A 26,503-nucleotide genomic window follows, 5' to 3' on the forward strand; every position below is an offset into this window, starting at 1 on the left:
TTCGTGGTCCATATACGCGATGTATGTTGGCGGCAGTAGAATCGTACGGCAGTCAGCTTCAAATGCCGGTTCTCTAAATTTTCCCAATAGCGTTTCTCGAAAAGAGCGTCGCCTTCCCTCCAGGGATTCCCATTTGATTTCCCGAAGCATCTCCGTAACACTTAGGTGATGTTCGAACCTACTGGTGACAAGTCTAGCCGCCCGTCTCTGAATTGCTTTGATGTCTTTCTTCAATCCATCCTTGTACGGTCCCAAACACTCGAGAAATACTCAAGAATAGGTCGCACTAGCGTCCCATATGCGCTTTCCTTTTCAAGTGAACCACTCTTTGCTAAAATTCTCCCAATAAACCGAAGCCGACCATCTGCCTTCCCCGCCACAATATTGACATGCTCATTCCACCTCATATGCCTATCCAACGTTATGCCCTGATATTTAAATGTCCTAACAGTGTCAAGGAAGGCACTGATAATACTGTATAATTCCCGCAGACATTATTTTACAAAAAATGAATGAGACTTGGTAGCGTTACAGGTGAGCGTACGACATATCAGGCGGGCGCAAAACTTTTGTCGATGTGTGTACTTCGCTACGACGTGCGACATTTCTGAAGCTCTCGTGGAAGCGCAGCAATTTCCGTTCTGCAGTGTGTGTCCGCCTTCTGGCGAATCCGCAGACCCGGCGCAGCCGATACGCGACTGCAGACGCGGCGGTTAATTTCGCCGAAACACCCAAACAAGCACGTCAGCGCGGGGAGTGCTCGGCGCCGCCGAGGCGTGCTCTGCGATATGTACAGGAAGCGTACGTCACCCTGTATACGGGCGCAGGGAGACGAGTACCTGTTGGCGACTTGCGTGGCTAAATCAAGCGCCACTGAACACCGACGAGCGCAGCTGCGAAACTTCTGCTTAATAATGGAAGCTATTTCCTGGTCTTGGGTAACACACGGTCCAATCACATTAACGTGACCACCGGCTGTGTTCGTTTCAACGTGCATTAAGCGCTCACTGACGGCACGTGGCAGCACTAGCAGTGGAGGGCGTAAAGGTGTGCCAGAGGAGATGCAGGCGACAGACCTCTACAGACCTTCTCCTGAAGGAGGGTGTCCTCCTGTTTCATCATCGCTACAAAGTTGACCCCTACCATGCGGAAAAGGACACGATCAATGGCATTCGGGCCAAGGGCGGAAGCAATTCCGAAACGGCTAGGTTTGAGAACTGATTCCATGCTGCTGTGTGAGCCGTGGTAAAAACTGCTGTTTTTAAGAGCGCGCCGCAGCGCGTAGTGTGAAGCAGTCGCCTTCCGTTTCTGGCGGTGGCGCCGCTGTGGCAGTCGCAGCTTTGGTGTCTCTCTCTGGTGAGAAACGGGAAAGGTTGCCTGTTCACGTGCATTTAAGGGGCGTTATGAGCTCTCCAGTCGGTCAGTCTGGGTCAGTCTCTCGTCCCCAGCTTGCTAGCCTGTCTCTCGTCCGCATTTGTTAGGCTGTGTCTGTCAGTCGGTCGGAGTGCTAATATGTCTGTCGTTCGGATCAACCTTTAAAGCCGGCAAAATGAGAGTCTTTCCACTCCGCCAGTAAGAGAACTCAGCGAGTGGTCGCCCGGTAGGGGCTTAGTTCCTGCATCTGACTCTGCGTGTTAGGCCGCCAGTCTGCTCGAGTTTCCTCAGGCAATGTCCTTTGGCGGTTGGATCGATCGGTTGGTCGGTCGCGCACTGAGTTTCGGCGCATGTGAGGTCGCCACGTGAGTCCAGTGGGCCGCGGCGTATAGCGAGGGGTAGTGGCTTCGCGGTCGACACGAGAGCGTCAGGAGTCAACCCACGACATCAGTCTGGCCGGTGCGAGCTGCGACGCCGTGAGACGGGAGATCGTCGCGCCTTCCTGCGTCCATTGAAGCGGCTAGCAGCGGACGGTTCGGGAAAGCGATTTGGGGGTGTTGCGCCAGGTCTTCTCTAGAAATCGCAGTTTATTAGAAGTGATTGGTGATATGTTGTGTGATTTACTCTTGCTAAATTCTACTTGTTTTCTTGGTCAGTCTCTCATCCCCAGCCTGCCCGTCTGTCTCTCGTCCGCATTTGTTAGGCAGTTAGTGTCTGTCTGTCGTTCGGAGCTGCCTCTGTCATGTTTGTCGGATTCGGTGTGTTAACGAATTTATTGCTTGGAGTGTAACGGCCTAATTCCTGAAATATGTTTTGATCTTGCCTATCATCTTGAGAGGCGGTATCTGTATACTGCAGAGCATCTTAACTTGTTTGCCTAACCTTGTAGAATTTAAGATTGCATTTCATGGGCTTTTATTTAAATGATCATTTTAGTATACAAAGGTGCCATCCTTTCAGCGTAAGACTTTTCTTAGAAGTTAACATCAAGTTGCACCTTCGGTGGCAAAGTTAATATTTTAATTTTTAGTGTTTTGTACCATTTCCATCCCTCCTACGGGGTGCATAGTTTGTGTGCTTGTGTGAGTTGTTAAAACTTTTAGTTTAAAGTAATCTGGTGTTTTGCAGATTTGCACCAGTGTAGTCTTTCAGAGGTTGTTGTGAGTGGTCGTAACTACGGCCGTGTCAAAAGGGAGCGGCAAGGTTCTCTGACCGAAAGCTCATACAGTCTAAATTTGTTTCTTTCTGCTTCTGAATAGATTGTTACTTGATATTTAGAGGGTGCTTTCTCATTATAATTTTAAATCTGTTTGTTTTAAAAAATGCTTTTAGGCACCATTAAAGTTGTGGTGTCACCGCCAGACACCACACTTGCTAGGTGGTAGCGTTTAAATCGGCCGCGGTCCGTTAGTATACGTCGGACCCGCGTGTCGCCACTGTCAGTGATTGCAGACCGAGCGCCGCCACACGGCAGGTCTAGTCTAGAGACACTCCCTAGGACTCGCCCCAGTAGTACAGCCGACTTTGCTAGCGATGGTTCACTGCCTACATACCCTCTCATTTGCAGAGAGGACAGTTTAGCATAGCCTTCAGCTACGTCTTTTGCTACGACCTAGCAAGGCGCCATATTCAGTTACTAGAATGTATTCTGAACAGATAATATGGTGGATCATGTAACGTCAAGAGCGACGTTCATCATTAATGGATTAAAGTTAAGTATCAAACTAATTACGTCCACTTTCTGAATTCTCATTCCTTGTCATGTTCCAGACCTCACGTCAGTATAGTGCTTCCCTCCTCACGCCAGCCTGCGTGAGCTAAAACGCGTGCATTTCGGCCTCCAGTTGTAACACGGTGTTGGCTCTTCTGCCAGCACAACAAAAGTGAATAAAATTCCCATTTGTTAAAAGGAATTTTGTTATGATTTCATCAGTTACTCCCTGGCAACTACTTCCACGCTTACATAGTGTTATTAAACGTGTTAATGTTCTTGATGAATCGCTAGTAAATAAAATAAATTCTTAAGAATATTCCTTGAAAATAAGTCACGGTTCACTGTGGTTGAAGTACAACGTGCACGGCAAAACGGCGTTATGCAAAACCGGCACCGAAGCAAGTGTGGTGCACCACGGACCATATGGCAGGGGGAACAACGTCTGGGGAGATGTGTACGGCCGAACAGAAGTGCAACTGTTGAGAAACTGACCGCCCAGGCGAACCAATGGGTAGCCAACAGTGTCTCGTCAAGGATGGGCCAGCGAATGTTGCTGCGTATGGGCCTCCGCAGCTGGCGCCTGCTTCGTGCGCCCGCGATGACTGCTGCCCATCGGCGAAGAAAGCTGGAATTTGTACGCCAGTACCGGAACCGGCCATCCACTGCGAGGCGACAGGTGGCGTTGTGAGGTGAATCACATTTTATGCTCCACAGGGCTGAAAGCAACCACCCTGCAACAATGGTCAATGATGATATATGCAAAATTTCCATTTAGTGTGATGAATGGCAGCTAGCCGTAAATATGGAAAATTGTAAGTTAATGCGGATGAGTAGGAGGGTCAAACCTGTAGTATTACTAGTGTCCTGCTTGACACAGTCACTTTGTTTAAATGTCTGGGCGTAACGTTGCAAAGCGATATGAGGTGGAAAGAGCGTGTGAGAACTGTGGTAGGGAAAGCGAATGGTTGACTTCGATTTATTGGGAGAATTTTAGGAAAGAGTGGTTCACCTGTGAAGGAGAGCGCATATGGGACGCTTGTGCGACCTGTTCTTGAGTACTGCTTGAGTATTTGGGATCCGTAACAGCTTCAAAAATGTTCAAATGTGTGTGACATTTTATGGGACTTGGCTGCTAAGGTCATCGGTCCCTAAGCTTACACACTACTTAACTGAATTATCCTAAGGACAAACACACACACCCATGCCCGAGGGAGGACTCGAACCTCCGCTGGGACCAGCCGCACAGTCCATGACTGCAGCGCCTCAGACCGCGCGGATAATCCCGCGCGGCGTAACAGGTCGGATTGAAGGAAGATATAGACGCAATTCAGAGGCGGACTACTAGTTTTGTTACCAGTAGGTTCTAAGAACACGTAAGTGTTACAGAGATGCTTCAAGAAACCAAATGGGAATCCCTAGAGGGAAGGCGACATTATTTTCGAGAAACAGTATTAGAAAAATTTAGAGAACCGGCATTTGAAGCTGACTGTCGAACCATTCTACTGCCGCCAACTTACAAAGCGCGTAAAGACCACGAAGATAATATACGAGAAATTAGGGCTGATAAGGAGACGTACAGACAGTCGTTTTCTCTTCACTCTAGCCGCGCGGGATTAGCCGAGCGGTCTGAGGCGCTGCAGTCATGGACTGTTCAGCAGGTCCCGGCGGAGGTTCGAGTCCTCCCTCGGGCGTGGGTGTGTGTGTTTGTCCATAGGATAATTTAGGTTAAGTAGTGTGTAAGCTTAGGGACTGATGACCGTAGCAGTTAAGTCCCGTAAGATTTCACACACATTTGAACATTCTTCACTCTATTTGCGAGTGGAACAGGAGGAGAAATGTCAAGTAGTGGTACAGGGTACCCTCCGCCACGCACCGTACGTGGCTTGCGGAATACGTATGTTAATGTAGATCCAGGTTACAGGAGGGTGCCTTATTGTCTGGTGTATGTCTTCGTGGCACTCCCTGGGTGGCACAATGGATCATCACAAATATGCATCTATCCTTGGGGATCATGTCCTCCCCTACAAGTTTTTAGTCGTCACGACAGTATCTACCAGCAGAACTATGCAACGAGTCACACAGCTCGGAGTGTACGTGCGTGGTTCGAAAATCATCAGGATACTCCCACGGCCACCAAAGTCCCCGGATTTAAACCCAGTCCAAAAATTTGTGCAACCCCATCGATCAGACTGTTCGCTACATGGATCGTCAACCAAGAAACCAAGCGTATTTGGGCATGGGACAGCTGACTGCATGGCTCTGCATCCCTGTCAGTACCAACCAGAACCTCACTGAGCCGGCCGGGGTGGCCGAGCGGTTCTAGGCGCTACAGTCTGGAACCGCGCGACCGCAGGTTCGAATCCTGCCTCGGGCATGGATGTGTGTGATGTCCTTAGGTTAGTTAGGTTTAAGTAGTTCTAAGTTCTAGGGGACTGATGACCACAGAAGTTAAGTCCCATGGTGCTCAGAGCCATTTGAACCATTTTGAACCTCACTGACTATTACTGCACGTGTAGCAGCGACCTGCGCTGCAGAAACTGGTTATTCAGTTTTTGACAAGTGGGAACGATAACTTGACTGGACAGTGTAACATCGTTGGGAGGCCGTTTGCACGGCATGATAAGCTTTTCTGTCTACCAGTCACATAACAGACTTTCCTTGGTAGCTTGCATGCACTCTGCGGATCTGGTAATCGGATTGAATAACTGTAAAGACGTCCTCACACGGAACGTGTTTCTCTCGGTGAAGCCCGTCAGATGCCGTTTACGTCGTACTTGGCGCGTGTTTACAAACGAGCTGGTACGTCACACGGAACACGCTCCACATCGTGATTTGCGGCCGCAGCGCGCTCCAGCAAACAACTGTCGGTTGTATTTTGGCTCGCAAATAGCGCAGTTTGTTTACGAAAACGTACCTGTATTAAAACGCACGTTTCCTCCATTGTTACAGATAATGAATCTTGAAATGTTAGTTTACCATGCTCATATCCTCTGCTGTCTTCTGCACGTCTGTTAGCGTCCTCATCTTCATTCACTATAACGTTATGAGATGTAACTGGCACCGTTAAGCCCTCACTGGGATGAGCAGAGTTTAATATGGGAAATTGAGATATTGTATAATTTTTTGTTTGTGTTGCACGTCATATTTGTGACACTGAAACAACGATCTGTTGCTAGATCCGTTGGTTCTCTCCACATGATGGAAATGGCAAAGAAAATGTGACGGAATCCGTGTGGCTACTTTGTTTGTCAAACAGAATATGTGATGATGCAGGGGGGCGGGGGGTAACTACTTGTTGTGCTGGCCGTTAAGTTTATAACCAAAGGGAAGTTGGTAGCTTTTCTTTGCGAGAGGATTAATGTTTGACCTCTGCTACTCAGGGCACACATTGGTTGAAAGCACCGATGATGGCTGTTAATCAGTTGAAATCGATTTGCAAAAGTGAATAAATAAAACATGATTTTGCGACTGGTTGCTGCATATTTGGTAATTTTATGGTTTACGGTCACTACACGACTTGGCAACTACATGGAGCCCACCATTCATAAGGATTAATGTTGTTCTGTTTGTAGTAGGATAGCTGACGGTAAAACTGTGCAGTTTTGGTTTTACCAACTATTTTTTAAAAAAAATTGTAGCAGCATTACATCAATTACGCATGCAACACCTAGTTTGACATCTTGTTAACATTGTGTCAAACTTTAATTGTCATAAAATTATTATTAGTGGAGTAATAAAACGTTATTCTAGAAAATAATTTTGCGTGCTCTTACACCATGCTGAGGCTAAGAGTACGCAGGCCTCGGGGAAGAAAGTAAAAGTGAGTACAAATAAATACAAGGAAATACGAATTAGGAAGTCTTTATTTTACGGCAAATTCAAAAAATAAATGTAGTGATCCGAGAGAAATGCCGGAAAAATGTTTATCGAGACAAATTCAGTGCTGCAATATTGCCTGTTCTTTCCCCAGTGAAAAAGTTTTTGTGAAAATGATCAAGATGCTCACTACTTTTGCCGATTATAGAACTTTCATTAAGCCAGCCTCCGAAAACCTGGTAGCTGTGTATGTTTCCGTATTGAGCTCGCATTTTCAATAGCGTCAAGAGCTTGATTGTGGTGGAGCGGCTCTGTGGATGACGTGATTATATTCGAAGTGTATTTGAGTAGCAGGTATGTTTGAAAAAAACCATTACCCAACGAAAGAAAATCTGCAGAAAAGAAAAAATAATCTAATTTTCATAAGGTGGATCATGAGGCATCTAAGGTAAATATACCCCAGCGAAAAATCCTTGAATACGCTAGAAGGGACTACAGAAGTAAAAGTACAGGTTATGGAGATTGCAAATACTTTCTCGGTGGGGTAAAAGTACGCTCTAAGGCCTTCTACCCCACCAGACCTGCGTACTTTCAGTCTTTTCCGCTATTTTCATTTTCGGCAGTCTACAGATGACACATACAACTAAAGTCACGGAGATCAAGTCGGATGCTGGAAGCTTATAGTGGTCAGCCACAGAACAGATTTTATCTGATTTTTTAAAAGATTTAAGTTCACCTAATACTCAGTCAGAACTACACAAATTTTACATCGAAAACGTGACTTAGTGCATTTTCTCCAGCTGCCACGAGGTTCCAGAAGAGAAATGAGGAGGTGTGGCGTGTGCGCTCCCTGGTGGGAGAATGGCGAACTTCTGCTTTGGGGACCTAAAAATTCCATGTGTACTGTTTTTCACACGCGTTCTTTTACCCTCACTTTAAATACAAATAAAAATTTCAATATTCATGAATATAAGGCCAAAAAGTTCCGCGTATAGTCAATAAATACCTCAGGTTTTAAAAGTTCCGTTAGAAATAGAATAATACAGATTTTCAATAGTCTTTCGGACAATATTAAAATTGTGATGTAATTCTTCATGCTTTCCCGGCGATCTGTTGACATCTTGGATATTCGGCAATCCAGCCGGATATTCGCGTCGTTCTCGCACGATATTTCAACAGCGTGCCTCGCTGTCTTCTTCAGGTGCTACCTGAGACTGGTCTTTGGGTCGATCAAGTCCAGTATTTATGCCTGGAAGGAGCTGGGCGTTCCCTGATCGGTCCGCGCCGGGTGTTCCGTCTGTGGTCCGCACCCGCCAGACTCGGCTTCAGTGGACCCCTCCAGTCGCGGATGTTCCGACTGCCTTCCGCGCCCGTTTTGGCCGTCCTCAACGATTGTGGTCGTCATCAGAGGTGTGTCTGACCCGATGTGAGATGTTGGGTACTCTGTCTCATGACTATTACTATGATTTCCACTTCTGTTTCGTGCTGGGCGCTCCCTAATCGGTCCGCGCCGTGTCGTGTGTTCCGTCTGCGGCCCGCGCCCGCCAGAGGCGGCAACATTGGCCCTCTCTGGTCGCCGGTGTTCTGACCGCCGTCCGCGCGCGGCCTGGCCGTCTTCTGAAATCGAGTTCATGATTGGGGTGTGTCAAATCTGGTCGCTAATGTACGATACTTTGTCTTATGGCTGTTCTCTCGGTCTCGACTTCTATTTCTTGTAGAATCCCGGAGTGTCCTGTGTTGAGTTTTCACAAGGTCAAGCGCTGGGTTCCAGGCAGTGCTGATATGGTATCCCAAGCTGCAGTTGTTTAGATCTCTGTGACACTGTCCCAAAATCTTGAGGTCTGTGTCACAATCTTGGTGTCATTGTAATCCATTGAATGACCAAGTTCCAGACAATGCTCTGCTATGGCTGATTTAGTTGCCTGTCTGAGTCTGGTATGTCTCTGGTGTTCTTTGCACCTGATGTCCACAGTTTTGGTGGTCTGGCAAATGTATGACATCCTACACTGGCATGGTATATTGTATATACCTGGCTTGCGTAGCCCCAGGTCGTCTTTTACATTCCCCAGCATAGCCCCAATTTTGGTGGGTGGGAAAAATATGCTCTTGATGTCATATTTCGGGAGAATCCTGCTGATTTTGGCACAGACAGGTCTGGCGTATGGCAGATTTGTCATCTTCTTTGCCTCTTCTGGTTCTTCTTCTGGATCCTTTGGCTGATTGGCAGGTTGGTGCCTTCTGGATAACTCTAGAGGAGTACCCATTCCTGCTGAACACTGATCGTAAGTGTTCTATTTCTGCGGCCAAACTATCAGGATCTGACAGAGTTTGTGCTCTGTGGACCAGTGTTTTCAGCACTCCATTCTTCTGTGCCGGATGGTGGCAACTGCTGGCTTGTAGGTATAAGTAAGTGTGTGTAGGTTTACGGTACACACTGTTTCCAGATGTGCCATCTGCCTTTCTCTTCACTAGAACATCCAAGAACAGAAGTAGTCCATCCTTCTCCATTTCCTTTGTGAACTGCATGTTCGGATAGCAAGAGTTCAGATGTAGCAGGAATTCATCCAACTTCTCCCTACCATGGGGCCAGATGACAGAGGTATCATCCACATACCTAAAAAAGCACTTGGGTTGATATGTGGCTGAAGGGAGTGCCTCCTCTTCAAACCTTTCCATAAATAGGTTGGCCGCCACTGGTGATTGAGGGCTGCCAATGGCCACCCCTTCTGTTTGTTCGTAAAAACGGGCGCGGACGGCAGTCGGAACTTCCGCGACTGGAGGGGTCCATTGAAGCCAAGTCTGGCGGGTGCGGACCACAGAGGGAACACTCGACTCGGCGCGGAGCGATTAGGGAACGCCCAGCTCCTTCCAGGCATAAATACTGGACTTGATCGACCCAAGGACCAGGGCGGAGGAGGGGGGCGGCGGCGCGACGCAGCGAGTGGGAAGACGGCGGCGACAGCTGGTCCCGACATCGAGTCGGCCCTCCAGGAGGCGGAAACACGATTCCGCATGGTTCTCCATGCAGAGATGGAGGCCGCCTGCCTCACCCTCCGTGAATCCCTCCGCCACGATACCACCAAGGAGACGCAGGCGCTGCAGACGGATGAGCTGCATAAAGACGACCAGGCCACACAAACGGCCTGGCCGAAGAAGATGACAAGTCGGGCCACACAGGCCACATTAGAAGGCAAGGGAGCACGTCAGGACTCATGTGTCCAAACCAAGGAGTTTGTGAATCACAGCCATAACCTTGTGGACAGAGAGATCCTGGACGTCACCAACCCGGACATTAACGACCGCAGTGAGCATCAAACGAGCTACTTGGTAAGCAAGGAGCTCATAAGAAGCTATGTGCGAGAAGAAAAATACAGAAGAGAGCGAGAGGCGGAACGCGAAAGACAACGCGAAGCCGCCCTTGCCCACCGTGAACGCCAGCGCCAACGACGCTGGCAACTCGGTAAATAAAGAGAAAGAGCCATAACAAGCAGTTCTGGCCGGGTTTTGCAGGTTTTCCTTGGCCGCTAAGGTAAATACCGGAACTGTCCCCTACAAACTCCTGCAAATAAATTTCCAATTGGGAGAAATCCCCCCCCCCCTTCCTTGCACCCCAGCAAAAAATAAACAGTGCCAAAACACAACAACTTTAACCCCATGGCTGAAAAGAGCTCAACGCACGCTCTATAACAGCCCGCCCTTCTCCATCTGAGAAGGGAATGAAAAGTGCAAAAAAAAAAAAAAAAGACCCAAGGACCAGTCTCAGGTAGCACCTGAAGAAGACCGAGGCACGCTGTTGAAATATCGTGCGAGAACGACGCGAATATCCGGCTGGATTCCCGAATATCCAAGATGTCACTATTAAAATGGTTTCATTATTCTTTCTAGTAAGACAATAAGATCATTCTAACTAGATCACTGCTTCAGCTGAGTACCGGAATTTTTTGAACATGTGGAATACAAGGCTTTAAACAAGGACGTTCAGAGTACGAGGTCTGTTCAAATCATTCCCGAACATTCGTAATTTCTCGCTAATGGTCTTTTGGAGCGAAATGTCGTTGGCATCCCTATGTTTAATGTGTAACTGCCGGAAATTTCATTTTTGTATGTGTGTTAGTTATTGTTCAGTGCTGTACTTGTGTCGCAGAGTTCGCGAATTTCGAGATAGCAGAGTTAGAGGAGCACCACTTCTGCACTAAATTTTGTGTGAACTTCCAGGAAATCTTCACAAGGACACACCAAATGATGCAGGAAGCCTACGGTGACGAGTGGTTAAGCCGTACTCGGTGTTAGAATGGTTCACACTTTGAAAATCGCCGGACGGACGTCAAAGATGACCTTCGTTCAGGACGCCTTTCGACGTCTACCGACGACGCTCATGTCAGGAGCATCAACGAAATTGTTCGAAAGATCGCAGAAGAATGTAACATTTCAGTTGGATCACGTCATAAAATCCTGACACAGCATCTTACAAAGCATCGTGTTGCCGCCAAATGCGTCCCACGGCTCATGAGTGAAGATCAGAAAGACCTTCGCCTCGCAATTGGTGAAGAGCTGTTGGATCGCAGAAATGAGGACGAAATGTACCTTAAGCGAATCATAACTGGTATGCGACGCGGCTCTACCGTTATGATGTTGAGGAGAATGTCCAATATTCACTATGGGTCGGGTAAAGTTCTCCAAGACCAAAAGAAGCTCGGCAGGTCAGGTCATATTTCAAAGCAATACTGATAGTTTTCTTTGACTTTTAAGGATTAGTTCATCATAAATTGGTGCTACAGGGACAAACTGGTAATCGATGACATTATCAGGACGTATTGCAACGCCGGCGAGAAAATATGAGAAGGAAATGGCTAGAAATGTGGCGAGACAATTCATGGCTCTTGCGTCACGATAACGCACCCGCACATTCATCCCTGTTGGTGCGTGGCTATTACACAAAAAACGATATCTTAGTGCTTCCTGATCCTCCATGCTCTCCAGACCTGGCCCTTGCGGACGTTTTTATTTTCAAAGTTGAAAAACTCGCTGATAGGACGAAGTGAAATGAAATGAGCGTATGGCGTCGTTGGTCGGGAGGGACGAAATAAAAGAAAATTCGCAGACGGCGCTTCGCGCGATTCAGCAAGAGGCATATCAAGACTGCTTCCTGGAGTGGAAACGGCTTTTGGAGCTGTGTCTCAATTGTGGATGAGAATATTTCGAAGGAAACCATGCGCAATAACTAAAAGGTAAGCGTAGAAAAATGTTGTGGACACATTTTTTTAAACAGAGCTCGTATTCTGCAGCGAGTAGTGCAAGCCCTGTTGTAGATATCACCAAAAAATCATTTTTTACTGCAATATCACTGTTAAACTTTCTGTATTTTATGTAACTGTGTGTGTGTGTGTGTGTGTGTGTGTGTGTGTGTGTGTGTGCGTGAGAGAGACAGAGAGAGAGAGAGAGAGAGAGAGAGAGAGAGAGAGAAAAAAAATTCACGCTTGTATATGCGTGTTTGTGCACGCAATTGTACATAATATTTGTAAAGGAATTGTGTACCCCATAACCTGGAAAGTTTTTTTGGGTGAACAGGTAGGCCTAAATGCTGAATCGCGACTGAATCAGGCCCTGACGTAGAAAGCAGTCTTGCAGTTGCTAACTCCACGGCTCTATCCACTACAGTATAGTGAACTTACTACCATGCCTTTTATCTTATCATGTCGTGAAAGCTTTAACTGCCGATAGGTCCTTAACTGCCATTTAATTGTAACATATCGTTCCAAGAACGACGTAATTTTGATTAAACTTGAATGCGCCGTTGCCTTGAGGCGGCATACTTTCAGAACACACAAGTGCTGGCCGATGTGGCCGAGCGGTTCTAGGCGCTACAGTCTGGAACCGCGCGACCGCTACGGTCGCAGGTTCGAATCCTGCCTCGGTCATGGATGTGAGTGATCTCCTTAGGTTAGTTAGGTTTGTTCTAAGTTCTAGGGGACTGATGACCTCAGCAGTTAAGTCCCATAGTGCTCAGAGCCATTTGAACCATTTGAACACACAAGTTATAATGATACGAAAACAACTAAGTACGAAAATTCTTCAGTCACCAGTTCGACTTTTTATTCATTTTATTATTAGCTTGGCAGTTAAGTTTGTAGGTTTTCTTTCGTAAGTTTAGCAAATACAACAGTTACACTTAACAGGGATTTTAATCATCGATAATATACTCTCCTGCACTATTTACAACAGTCTACCATCTCTGGGGTCTTTCCGATTTCGCGACTGTGGAAATCACGTGATTTTGAGGCGAGGAACTCGTTGAGCCATTTTCGGAGCACGTTTTCATCCGGAAAGGAAGTGCCGTGAAGGTTGTTAGACAGAGGGCGGGAAAGGTGAAAATCTGACGACGCAAGATGATGTGAATAAGCTGGGTTCGGAATGACTTTCCAACCCAACTCCTGTACAGTGAGTGTTTCTTGACAGTCTAGCACAATTCGGGTAGGTTATCGTGGAGCAGCATCACTTCACGCGTTCTTCCTGATTGTTATTCTCGGATTGCGTCTGCAAGACGTCTCAGTTGTTGACAATAAAAGTCAGCAGTGATAGTTACACCTCGGGGAAGCAATTCGTAGTATACCATACCTTCAATGTTCCACCAGATGCATACCATTAACTTTTATAGATGCGCACAGGTCTTTATACTGGCAGTTGCTGCTTTGTTTGGGCTCACGCATTCCTACCGTCACGAGTAACGATACAGGATAGGAATGCTCGTTGCTGTACACGAGTCAACTGTCAACGAACAAGCAGAGATGGACATGTGGCCACCAACTGATTCTTGTGATTTTGTCTCACACCATGCGGTCGCTTTACACTCGATATTTGAACCGTTCCCACTGCATACAAATGTCGCCCTATGGTGCAATGATCACATTTCAACACATCAGTTGTCGAGTACACTAATATACACTACTGGCCATTAAAACTGCTACACCAAGAAGAAATACAGATGATAAACGGGTATTCATTGGACAAATATATTATACTACAACTGACATCTGATTACATTTTCACGCAATTTGGGTGCATAGATCCTGAGAAATGAGTACCACAGAACAACCACCTCTGGCCGTAGTAACGGCCTTGATACGCCTGGGCATTGAGTCAAACAGAGCTTGGATGGCGTGTACAGGTACAGCTGCCCATGCAGCTTCAACACGGTACCACAGTTCATCAAGAGTAGTGACTGGCGTATTGTGACGAGCCAGTTGCTTGGCCACCATTGACCGACATTTTCAGTTGGTGAGAGATCTGGAAAATGTGCTGGCCAGGACAGCAGTCGAACATTTTCTGTATCCAGAAAGGCCCGTATAAGACCTGCAACATGCGGTCGTGTTTTATCCTGCTGAAATGTAGGTTTTCGCAGGGATCGAATGAAGGGTAGAGCCACGGGTCGTACCACGTCTGAAATGTAGCGTCCACTGTTCAAAGTACCGTCAATGCGAACAAGAGGTGACCGTGACGTGTAACCAATGGCACCCCATACCATCACGCCGGGTGATACGCCAGTACGCCGATGACGAATACGCGCTTCCAATGTGCGTTCACCGCGATGTCGCCAAACACGGATGCGACCATCATGATTCTGTAAATAGAACCTGGATTCATCCTAAAAAATGACGTTTTGCCATTCGTGCACCCAGATTCGTCGTTGAGTACACCATCGCAGGCGCTCCTGTCTGTGATGCAGCGTCAAGGATAACCGCAGCCTTGGTCTGCGAGTTGATAGTCCATGCTGCTGCAAACCTCGTGGAACTGTTCGTGTAGATGGTTGTTATCTTACAAACGTCCCCATCTGTTGACTCAGGGATCGAGATGTGGTTGCACGATCCGTTACAGCCATGCGGATAAGATGCCTGTCATGTCGACTGCTAGTGATACGAGGCCGTTGGGAATCCAGCACGGCGTTCCGTATTACCCTCCTGAACCCACCAATTCCATATTCTGCTAACAGACATTGGATCTCGACCAACGCGAGCAGAAATGTCGCGATACGATAAACCGCAATCGCGATAGGCTACAATCCGACCTTTATCAAAGTCGGAAACGTGATGGTACGCATTTCTCCTCCTTACACGAGGCATCACAACAACGTTTCACCAGGCAACGCCGATCAACTGCTGTTTGTGTATGACAAATCAGTTGGAAACTTTCCTCGTGTCAGCACGTTGTAGGTGTCGCCACCGGCGCCAACCTTGTGTGAATGCTCTGAAAAGCTAATCATTTGCGTATCACAGGATCTTTTTCCTGTCGGTTAAATTTCGCGTCTTTAGCACGTCATCTTCGTGGTGTAGCAATTTTAATGGCCAGTAGTGTATATAATTGTGGATTAACGCTTTTAAACGATCTTTATCAAACCCCGAAAGTGAGTCACTAATGTCAAAACGATCATCCTTAAGACGGGAAAACGATTTTCTTGCCTTGCTCTTTCCAATGGTATGTCCCCATACACTGTGCAATTATTTCTGGCTGCCTCCGTTGCTGTCACTTCTCTACTGGACTCAAACAGAAGAATATGTAGGAAATTTCCGGCTTCTCCAATTGGCACTCCGTTTTCTAGTGTGGATAGGTGCACACACTATCTCCAAATGACAAAATTACTGTTCCATAAAGTTTCGGGTATGCAGCCGCAAGAAATCTCCTTCTTCTAATATTTCGGCTGTATAACGTTCCGCAGTCTTCAGAGTGAGCCGCAAGACTGCCGCTCCAGTGCTCGCTTCGTCCCTTTATACTCGTGTACCGCGCGACTGCGCATGCGGCCACAGATGCAAATGCGCCAGAGACGTTAGTCGGCGGCAGAGACGTGCATAATGCGCGAGTTGTATCTATGACTCCGCAGTTGATCTGTGTTGGCATATCGATATATCATTGTGAGCTGCACTGTGACGTCGTCTTTGCGAGTTTATTACAGCAAGTGCCGTATTCCATGATTTATCAAGATTGAAACCACTATCTCTATTAATTAAATTCGTCGTCAAGCGAATTTCAATCGCCTCCTTCACTATCGAGTCCCAAAAGGATGATGTTGTTGCCAAAATTTCGACGTTGTCATACAACATACTGTGACCATTATCAATACAGTGCTCTGCCACTGCCGACTTATTAGGTTGTAAAAGTCGTGTGTACCTCCGGTGTTCTGTACATCTCTCTTGGACAGTACGAGTTGTTTGTCCGATGTAAGAAAGGCCACATTCACATGGAATTTTGTAAACTCCAGATTTTCGGAGCAGCAAATCATCTTTCACGGAGCCCACGAGTGCAGCTGTATTGGGTGGAGGACGAAAAATCACTTTTACTTTGTGTCTGCCAAGGATGTGTCCTATTTTTGATGAGTGGCTACCCACATATGGCAGGAAGGCCATCGATTTAAAGGTTTCTTCATCTTCTTCTGCTTTCTTTGTGGCCCCTTTCGGTTTCATTTTTAGTGCCCTCTGTATTTGTTGTGGAGAGTACCCATTGTCTTCAAACACTCTTTGTAAGTGGGAAAGTTCATCTTGCAGACTGCTTTCGTCAGAAATAAGATGCGCTCTGTGGGTCAAAGTTCGGAGAACACTCATTGTCTGGGCAGGATGGTGGCAGCTATTTGCACGTAAATACAGATCGGTGTGCGTCGGCTTCCTATATACTTCATGTCCCAAAGTGCCATCCTCTCTGCGCCGAACCAAAACATCCAAGAATTACTGTTTGTGAACTCAGATAGCAACAATGAACTACAAATAAGGAATGACCATGTATAATAAACCCATAGCAACGGGGATACCAACCTAACACAACAAATCGTACCAATTCGACAGGTAGTTAATGTGCCGGTGCTTTGAAACAGCACGCACTCATCGAATGCAAGCTCTAATACGAAACCCTGAAAATATGATCTTGCTCTAAAAACAGCGATATCCAGTATGGCATCCCCCAAGTTCTGTTTGTGACGCAGAACACAACCTTGCATCTCACTGGCCACTTTCCTCCCCACGAGGCGAAAATCTGACTTACACACTAAGAACTGCTCTGGAAAGTTGAATCAAGCGGAAGGGAAATCAGTGTGTCAGAATGGTACCCACCAAAGGCTTTACCTTTGTCATCTCTTATCTAGAGTTCGGATGTATTTAAAGGGAATACGTATGGTGAAATTGGTCAAAAGTAACATTTTCCGATTATTATGTCTTAATAGCATTTGATGTCTCCTGAATAATTTCGTGCATCATTTGTCGATTAATTCTAATTGGAAGTGTAGTTAATAGAGCAAGAGTAAAAAGCAATCCAGTCATTTTGCACTGACTTCCTTAAGTATCTCTATCTCCGAAACTATTCAGTCTAGAAGGCTGTGGTTTTCAGCTATTTATTCACTGATTTCATGTTAATGTTCGGTTAAGAGGTTGGATACAGTGTGTAAACAGAATTGGCGGTATCCCACATGCATTTTGTGCAGACTCTAAATGGCAAAGGAAGACTTACAGAGAAAAACATTGATGATCTCCAACAATATTGTGGAATGACAGTAAGAAACAATACGCATCACCTACAAGGGATGAAAAGAACATCGTGGGCTACATTCTTCCACAAATTATCCACTGCTGATACACCTGTACATGATCTTTGCCCACCTGGAGCTGATTCACGGCACAAATACAGCAATGGTCAGGCAGCAGGTACAGAGGAACAATTTAGGCACAAAAATAGCACACCATCTGCAGTGGTGAAAGCTATTAAACCAATGTATAGACAGTTATCTCAACCCGACCTTCTGTATACTGTAATAATTGCTGGTTAATCTTCTAATTCAAATTATTCTTTGTTAGGTTCTTTACGTTCTGTTGCTCAAACAATTTCAGATGTCTCCATGGTTGAACGCAAAGTCCGAATGAGTCTTTCAATAATGTCATTTGGACCCACGTACCAAAAAATGTCTTTGTAGAAATGAACATTCTATGCTTGCGTATTTGTGACGCTGTTTAATGTTTAATGATGGTAATAAGGGAACAATTAGGGTACCACTTCAGGAGCCAACACGCTGCAAGCCTTCCAGCGAGCCAGCCGGGGTGGCCGAGCTGTTCTAGGCGCTACAGTCTGGAACCCCGCGACCGCTACGGTCGCAAGTTCGAATCCTGCCTGGGGCATGGATATGTGTGATGTCCTTAGGTTAGTCAGGTTTAAGTAGTTCTAAGTTATAGGGGACTGATGACCTAAGAAGTCCCATAGTGCTCAGAGCCATTTTTGAACCTTCCAGCGAATGGATCGGCATAGGATCACGAAAGCCCAGCGTGCAGGAAAGGAAATGACTAAAGAAGCGAGAGGCAGGAAAGGAAAAAAGTTTTCAGGTTTGCAGGATGATTAAGAGCGGGATCCAGATAATGCTACAGCCTGGAACCGCGCGACCGTTACGGTTAGTTAGGTTTAAGTAGTTCTAATTTCTAGGGGACTGATGACCTCAGAAGTTAAGTCCCATAGTGCTCAGAGCCATTTGAACCAGATAATGCTGATTATGAGGCTGGATGTTCCAAGGAACTGGCATGCGTCCACAAGTGAGTTAATATCAAATGAAACGTTTAAACTTGATTTTTTAAATATATGACCCATTACTTCAGGAACTATTAGAGATACTTATATCTAATTTTACACTGTTACCTCTTTGTGTACTGCTGCTGATGAGCCTCCAAAACATTTCTACCTATAATAGTTTTTTACTTACAGAAGCAGAAGTGGATTGAAAAAGATTGAACATAAATTAAAGAAAAACATAACTGACTAATTATTTGTCTATACATTATTATTCTGGTTCAGTAATCAGAAAAGGGGTGAAACTATACTTCCCAAAAATTTCAGATCTCTATCTGTCAAAGATTCTGAGATAATTGGTATCACTACTGCAGATTTAACACTGTAGGTAGAGGATGTACGTACTACCCTTAAACGCGCAGATACGAATTATTAAACTGATCTGAACTAGCAACCCGCTCCCTGTCTGAGACGGTCGCTTGGACTCGTAAGGCCTATAGTGCCACATGGTGTGACGCACGCCACAGTGTCCTGTCTATCTCATTGGTCGCGAATTCCACGTTGTGACGCCATAAAACTTGACCAACGCCTCGCCCACGAACGCTTTCTCGTCTCGTGTGAGGACGACTACTAAAGCCGTCGGCACACGGACCGTGCATCCGAACGTTGAGCGTTAAGCGTGCCCGGTTTCTGACGTCATAGCGTGGAATAGCACGTTCGGGAGTTTTTCCGAACGTGCAGAGCAATATCTGGCATGTCAGATATTCTGAGCGTGCGTCTGAGCGTTAACCAATGAGATGACACAACGCCATCTACATCACACGCACGCCGTCTCCCTTCAGTACAGAGTTTTGAGGCGCCATATTGGTATTCATTTCAAGCCTATATGTATATATGCCGTTTCTGAGCACCAGCAAATTGAGAATAACTGGAAAATCCGTTGTTAGTTGTGTGATTTGTTCCAATAAAATAATGAGAGACATCATATTCGTGGCAAAAGAATTATTGTAACTTGCGTATTATGAGAAAAGGCTATTTGAAGACAGCGACACATTGAAGATCCACCTGAAACGCATTGTCCTTGGTACAATTTGTTATAATTAAATTTCAATTAGTAACATAATTATGTACGATTAACGTTTATAGCACGGTAAGACAATATGAAAAGTTACACAGAATGTGTGGTTGGATTAGCGTAATGAGTAGCATCTTTGTACACTAATGAGTATTTGCTGGGACGGTGGTTCGCATCTCAACACTTCTAAATTTATTTTGGTAACATTCGCGTTATTATTATGTTCTGATACTCTATTATTAGTTTAATATAAGCAAATGCTATAATATTTGATGTTATGTAAATATAAATTCACCTTTTTTGAGGGGTGCCTTTGCTCGATTGGGTTCATCTACAGGACAGCTTTGCTCCTTTTTCCTTTACGCTTCGTAATTCACATGTTACAAAGATTCTGCTACTGGGTAGGAACAGTGATCAAGTAAGGCTGACCTTGGGGTTTTACTAAAATGTGGGAATGATGAAATAATGTTTATCTTATGCGGAGAAGTATTACAAATTTGTACCGCACTGTTTGTAATGTAACTTTTAAAAGTCTGTGTCCCTATTTTTTTTTTTTTTTTTTTTTTTTTTTGCATTTCGTTCGTTGTTGATTGTCGTGTTTGGTCGTTGCGGACGTCACATGACATTCGTTAAAGTTCGTTTGTTGATCTTTCGACTTTTTTCTGTATTGTTATTTTTAAACCTGTTTACAGGCAGGCCAGCAGCAGCATACTACGCCGCTCTTCGGTCATAGAGAAACACAAAAGAGACAAATGAAGACAATGAGAGAAAAAACATGGCGGACATATAAACGAACACTGTTTAAAATACATGGAGACGTTCACGGGCGTAGAGTCCAAGATAAAATTTGTTCAGACACTTGGACACATACATAGACGAAAATTGTCACACGCGAACGTAGGTGCACAAAACGAATAACACTGAACCACTTAAGCACAAAACGACGGCACACACAGAAACACGATGCGTTGATCTCCGGCTCGCGAATGTTCACTAAGCGTGTACGAGTCCGGGGACCTGCCAAGAGAGGAGGAGGGGGGTGGGGGGTGGGAGAGGGAGAGGGGAGAGCAGAGATGCCACGTGCAGGGGAGATAGGGGGAAGGGAGGAAGGGGGATAGGAAACCCGGGGGAAGAGGGGTGGAGGAAGGGGGATGGGGGGAAAAGGAGAGAGAAGGGAGGGAGGGAGGGTGCCGAAAGAAAAAGACACAGGAAGTGGGGGGGGGGGAGGATCAAAGTTGATAGGAGGGGTAGATGGAGGGGAGGAGGACATCTTCAGGGAGGGAGAGCTGGGGGAAGCCACCTTGGGAGAGGTTAAGGAGGGTGGAGAGATGGAGACTGGGTGGGACGTGGGAATACAGGCGCGGCAGTGGGAGAGGATGGGCGAGACAAGCGGGTGAGGAGGATCGAGTTTACAGGAGGTGTACAGTATCCATATCCCTTCAAGGAAAAGGAGGAGGTGGGGGAACGGAATGAGATCGTACAGGATCCGCGTGGGGGAGGGGAGACGGATGCGATAGGCGAGGAGGAGAGCATGGCGTTCAAGGATTTGAAGGGATTTATAAAAGGTAGGGGGGGCGGAGATCCAGGCCAGATGGGCGTAACAAAGTATAGGGCGGATGAGGGATTTATAGGTGTGGAGGATGGTGGAGGGGTCCAGACCCCACGTACAGCCAGAAAGGAGCTTGAGGAGACAGAGTCTAGAGCGTGCCTTGGCTTGGATTGTCCGGAGATGGGGGGTCCAGGAGAGGCGACGGTCGAGGGTGACGCCAGGGTACTTTAGGGTGGGGGTGAGGGCGATAGGACGGCCATAGATGGTGAGATAGAAATCAAGGAGGCGGAAGGAAGGGGTGGTTTTGCCTACAATGATCGACGATTGCCTGGGTTTTGGAGGGATTGACCTTGAGCAACCACTGGTTGCACCAAGTGGTGAACCGGTCAAGATGGGACTGGAGACGGGAGCGCTGCAGGGTGGGAGCAAGGGCAAGGAAGGCGGTGTCATCGGCAAACTGGAGAAGGTGGACGGGGGGTGACGGCGGCGGCATGTCCGCCGTATACAAAAGGTACAGAAGAGGGGAGAGGACGGAACCTTGGGGCACACCGGCGGAGGGAAAAAAGGTGCAGGAATCCGTGTTATGGATGGTGACGTAGGAAGGACGGTGGGAGAGAAAGGAGCCGATCAGACGGACATAGTTAATGGCAACGGCGAAGGTTTGGAGCTTGGAGACCAGAATGCCATAGGCGGTCATAAGCACGTTCGAGGTCCAGGGAGAGGAAGATTGCGGAGCGACGGGAATTAAGCTGTTCGGAAAGGAGATGTGTGAGGTGAAGGAGAAGGTCGCCGGAAGAGAAGGACGGCCGAAAGCCACACTGGGTAACGGGAAGGATATTTCGACTCAGTTTTTTTTTATTATTACAGAGGCCAACCAGCTCTCTGACCGAACACGCTGAGCTACCATGCCGGCGAAACTCTATCCCCTGCGCCAACTGTGCAGCACAATCCTTATTGATTGGACATGGTAATTTCCTTTTCGTGGACGATGGAGGAAGTGTGCGTTTTAATAGAGCTAACGTGGGAATTTTAAGCGCGCCCATTGAGTAAACAGTGTGATTTATAAACTAGAAACATCCCTCAACTGCCGCTGGAGCGCGTTGCGATCGCGTATACCACGTTGGGGTCCACGTACCGTATGCACGAGTCGCATCGTTCCTGAGCGTTCAGCAGCACGTTGAACTTGGCACGCTCAACGTTAACGTTCGTCAGCACTGTCCGTGTGCCGACGGCTTAAGAATAGTGTCTCCTTCCGCTGTCGCATGGTGCCACGGAAATGAGGCCCACACCGCCTCTCTAACCAGCTGACTGGTGTAGACACTGGGAATCGCCAGCAGAATTATTCGGTGTGAGCGCGACTGTGTGTCCGCAGCTGTCGAGCTGATTAAATTCACCCAGCAGCATTCGGTCACGTCCCCGTCCTTGACCGCTAGCCGTCTTAACGCTGTAACGCCTGCCCGCCACACGCTGCGTGTCCACTTACGTTTCAAGACTGATTCTTTTTACATTTCAAGACTGATTCTTTTTTCTTGTATTTACCCACTAGTTCGGTTCCGCTGCACAAAAACAATTAGCAGTGTGCAGTCTGGGTCCTATTGGCAAGGGGGGAGCGTACCTCTCGGCCCCTACACTTGAAAAAGAAGGGAAAGTCGAATACAACCACTTTTTAATCTCAAAAACTGATATTCTGAAGTAGCTGATTGCTATTCTCAACTCGATTATTAATATTGCTGTATTAAATTTGATATTATTGTCTGGAAATTTGCTCTCTACAATGTTTGCGAAATAAAAGTGATGGAAATATGTACTTCAAATTTTTACACAATATTTCAATAAACATTCGGACGGACTTAGACTACATATTTTTTAATCTGTATCTATACTACTGTATAAGGACATGTCGTCCTTTAACATTATTTCCAAAAATCCTGAGAAGTTCTTAACCAATTCAGTTAAAATTTTTACACAATATTAAACGTTCAGACGGACATAGTTACATCTTAGAGTGATTGTAATTAAAGTTAAACTTTCAAACCGTTGTAAAAATAACACCACAGGTCAGAACGACGTCAAGCTGCAACGGAATATTGTCGGAAGAGGGGGAAAACGTATGGCAGAAGAAAAATAAATAGTTACAGAAAAATGTTCAAATGTGTGTGAAGTCGTATGGGACTTAACTGCTGAGGTCATCAGTCCCTAAGCTTACACACTACTTAACCTAAATTATTCTAAGGACAAACACACACACCCATGCCCGAGGGAAATCTCGAACCTCCGCCGGGACCAGCCGCACAGTATAAATAGTTACAAAATGTAGCAATAGATGGCGCTGTAAACATCATAATTTAATAGTGGTCGACTACAAATGACAAATGAATTATACAACAACGCCTAATGTGTACGTTTGACGTTAAACAAACTGTACTACTCAGTGTGCATGGGTGTACAGGTGTGATGTTGCCAGTTTCGTAAGCCCATCCACCACGGCAAGACCATATGACATTGGATGGGAAAAATGGGTTTTTAATTGTCGTGAGGCCAAAAACCGCATAAAAAGCATCACTCACATCTGTTTTTAATTGTCCAGAACCAAAAACCGCATAAAAGCATCAATCACATCGCTTTTTAATTGTCCTGAGACCAAAAAAGCATCAATCAAAATCAAATCGGATTATTAATTTCCGTGTGACTGGCGCAAAACATGTTCAAATGCTGTCCACCGTTTTCTGCAAGTTGAAATCGAGAAACAGCAAGTTCCACAGCTGATCGAAGTGTTTTCGGGGTCACGTTCAGAATGTGCTGCGCGATGCGTGCCTTCGAGGCAGCTAAGTTTGCAATGGGAACACTGAACACGACATCTTTCAGATAGCCGCTCAGCCAGACGTCACACGGATTAAGATCAGGTGATCGTGACGGCCAGGCTGTAGGGAAATGGCGGCTGACAATTCTAGCATTTCCGAAATGGCGCTTCAGCAGCTGCTTAACTGGACTTGCAATGTGCGCAGGTGTACCATTTTGCATAAAAATGATCCCATCCACACAGTCACGGTGTTGGAGAGATGGAATGACGAGGTTGCGCAAAAGACACTCATAGCGCTTACCAGTGATGGTACAGGTAACAGGACCGGAAGCACCTGTCTCTTCAAAACAATATGGCCCTATGATAAATGATGCCGTAAACCCGCACCACACAGTGACCTTATCAGGATGAAGTGGTACTGGTTGATTTGAGTGTGGCTTTTCCGTTGCCCATATTCGACAATTCTATGTATTGAGATATCCTGTCAGATGGAAATGGGCTTCGTCTGTCCACAAAATCTTCCACGGCCAATCATTGCCCACTCCCATGCGAGCAAGAAATTCTAAAGCAAAGGTCTGTCTTGTCGCCAGGTCATCAGGAAGCAACTCGTGCTCGTGGGTAATTTTGAATGGATATCAAAGAAGGATCTATCATAGGATTTTACGCACCGTGCTCGCGGGTGTGTCCAATGTTCGGGTATTTCTTCGTGCACTAGACGTTTGCACACCACTACTTGTCTCCTTCTGCATTGCTGTGGCCACTGCTTCCACTGATGTCGAATAGTTTCCTTCCTCTACCAGGTTGGACACCAAGAGAACCCACCTTTTCGAATTTCCGAGTCATTTTCTCCAAACCCACGGCAGTCATCGGACCAACGCCTTTTTTCAAACCCCTCCGTGTCCGGAACTTCTGCAGAGTGACGTGTGCACAGTCATCATTCTTGTAACACAGCTTTACAAGCAGAGCGCGATCCTGCATTGAGACAGGCGTGTTTATACCAAATTCAGTGGGTCGTGCCCATGGCAGGTGTTTTCATTTGCGTATTCCGACACATACAGCGCCATCTATTGATCAGTTTTCAAACTATTTTTTTCTTCTGCCATACGTTTTCCCCCTTCTCCGGTAATATTCCGTTGCAATTTGACGTCATTCTGACTAGTGGTGTTATTTCTACAGCGTTTTGAAAGTTTAACTTTAATTATAATCACCCTGTTTGTGCTTTAAAAAAGGGAACTTCAAATTTTTACATGACATTCTAAGAAATACTTGGACGGATATAGAATATATATTTTTTAATACACAGGGTGTATCAAAAAGAATCAATCATTTTTTTTAAAAATCGTAACTATTATGTTATTTGAGATATGTGCGTGAACAACGTACTGCTGGAAAGAGGAAACTCTCGACTTTTACATGGTTCCAGCTAGGTAGCAGCAGTGTGCGCCCACTTCAGGTCTGTGTAATTTCACGGGAAATGGTGTAAGGTCCATTTTTCTTTGCCGAGAACACTGTTACAGGAAGCACACGTCTAAAAGGGAAATGTTGATAGCAAATATCTCGAAAAGTTCTTGACCGATTTCCTGGAACTTTTTCTACAATATTCCAATAACCGCTCGGATGGACACAGACTACATATTTTTAATATAAAGTTGTCGGAAAAAATCCTGCAATTTCTTCGTCGAGTTCTTCAAACTTTTACGCAATAGTGTAATAAACATTCAGACAGCTCTATCTTGTTTTAAAGGACATCGGACAGCTTTTCTGTTATCGTTGACCGTGTGAAAGAAAATACTGTGCTGAAAAAAAAGTGCCGTTTTGTTTTCTTCCTCGCAGTCAGTTTTAAGTACGATAGCAGCGGATTTAAACATTAAGCAAGTTGTTTCTCTCATATATATACTTTCTCCTTACATATAATTTTAAAAATCGTATACACAACTATCAACTGTTTTCTTTTGTTCCTCGCAGTCCGTTGTAACGGAAAATAGGAAAGCTGAATTTATGGCTTGTCAGCTTATGATTACAATACTATTACGGAATCTGACTTGTCCGAAACTTTGTAATCCTACCCGCTATGCCAATTGCTGTCACTGAAGCTGTTATCCTCACAGAGACAGCAACGGTAGAGGTCTCTCATACTCATACACGACATATCCCAACCAGTTTACCCATTCCAGTTAAGGGACTTCAATTCCTAATCAAGCGGTCGTCGACAATAAAAATAAACAAGGTTGAAAGTCAGAGAGAGGGGGAACAGGAGATGGTGAATGCGAGGCAGGGCTGAATGTCCCGTCGATGAGGCGGTCGTTAAAGGCAGAGCACAAGCTCGACCGTGTCGTTTTCTGAGTAACCATACCGGCTGTTGCCATCAGCGATTCAGTAACTCTAAAAGAACATCACCAAAAGAAGAACGAGGATAATGGAATTTAGTCGAGTTAAATCAGGTGCTGCTGAGGGAATTGGATTAGGAAATGAGATACTTAAAGTGGTAGATGAGTTTTGCTATTTGGAGAGCAAAATAACAGATGATGGTCGAAGTGGAGAGAATATAAAATGTAGACCGGCGATGGCAAGGAAAGCGTTTCTGAAGAAAAATTTGTTAACATCGAGTGTCGATTTAAGTGTAAGGAAGTCTTTTCTGAAAGTATGGTG

At 45.9% G+C, this 26,503-nt stretch overlaps 1 protein-coding gene across 2 annotated transcripts in view; it reads left to right on the plus strand.

The window, feature by feature from the left end:
- LOC126260076 (inositol 1,4,5-triphosphate receptor associated 2-like) overlaps window positions 1-26,503 on the plus strand; it is a 720,512-nt gene that overhangs the window by 119,000 nt on the left and 575,009 nt on the right. The gene's annotated exons all lie outside the window — the stretch shown is intronic.

The sequence above is a fragment of the Schistocerca nitens genome, chromosome 5, assembly GCF_023898315.1.
Source record: "Schistocerca nitens isolate TAMUIC-IGC-003100 chromosome 5, iqSchNite1.1, whole genome shotgun sequence".
Taxonomy (NCBI): domain Eukaryota; kingdom Metazoa; phylum Arthropoda; class Insecta; order Orthoptera; family Acrididae; genus Schistocerca; species Schistocerca nitens.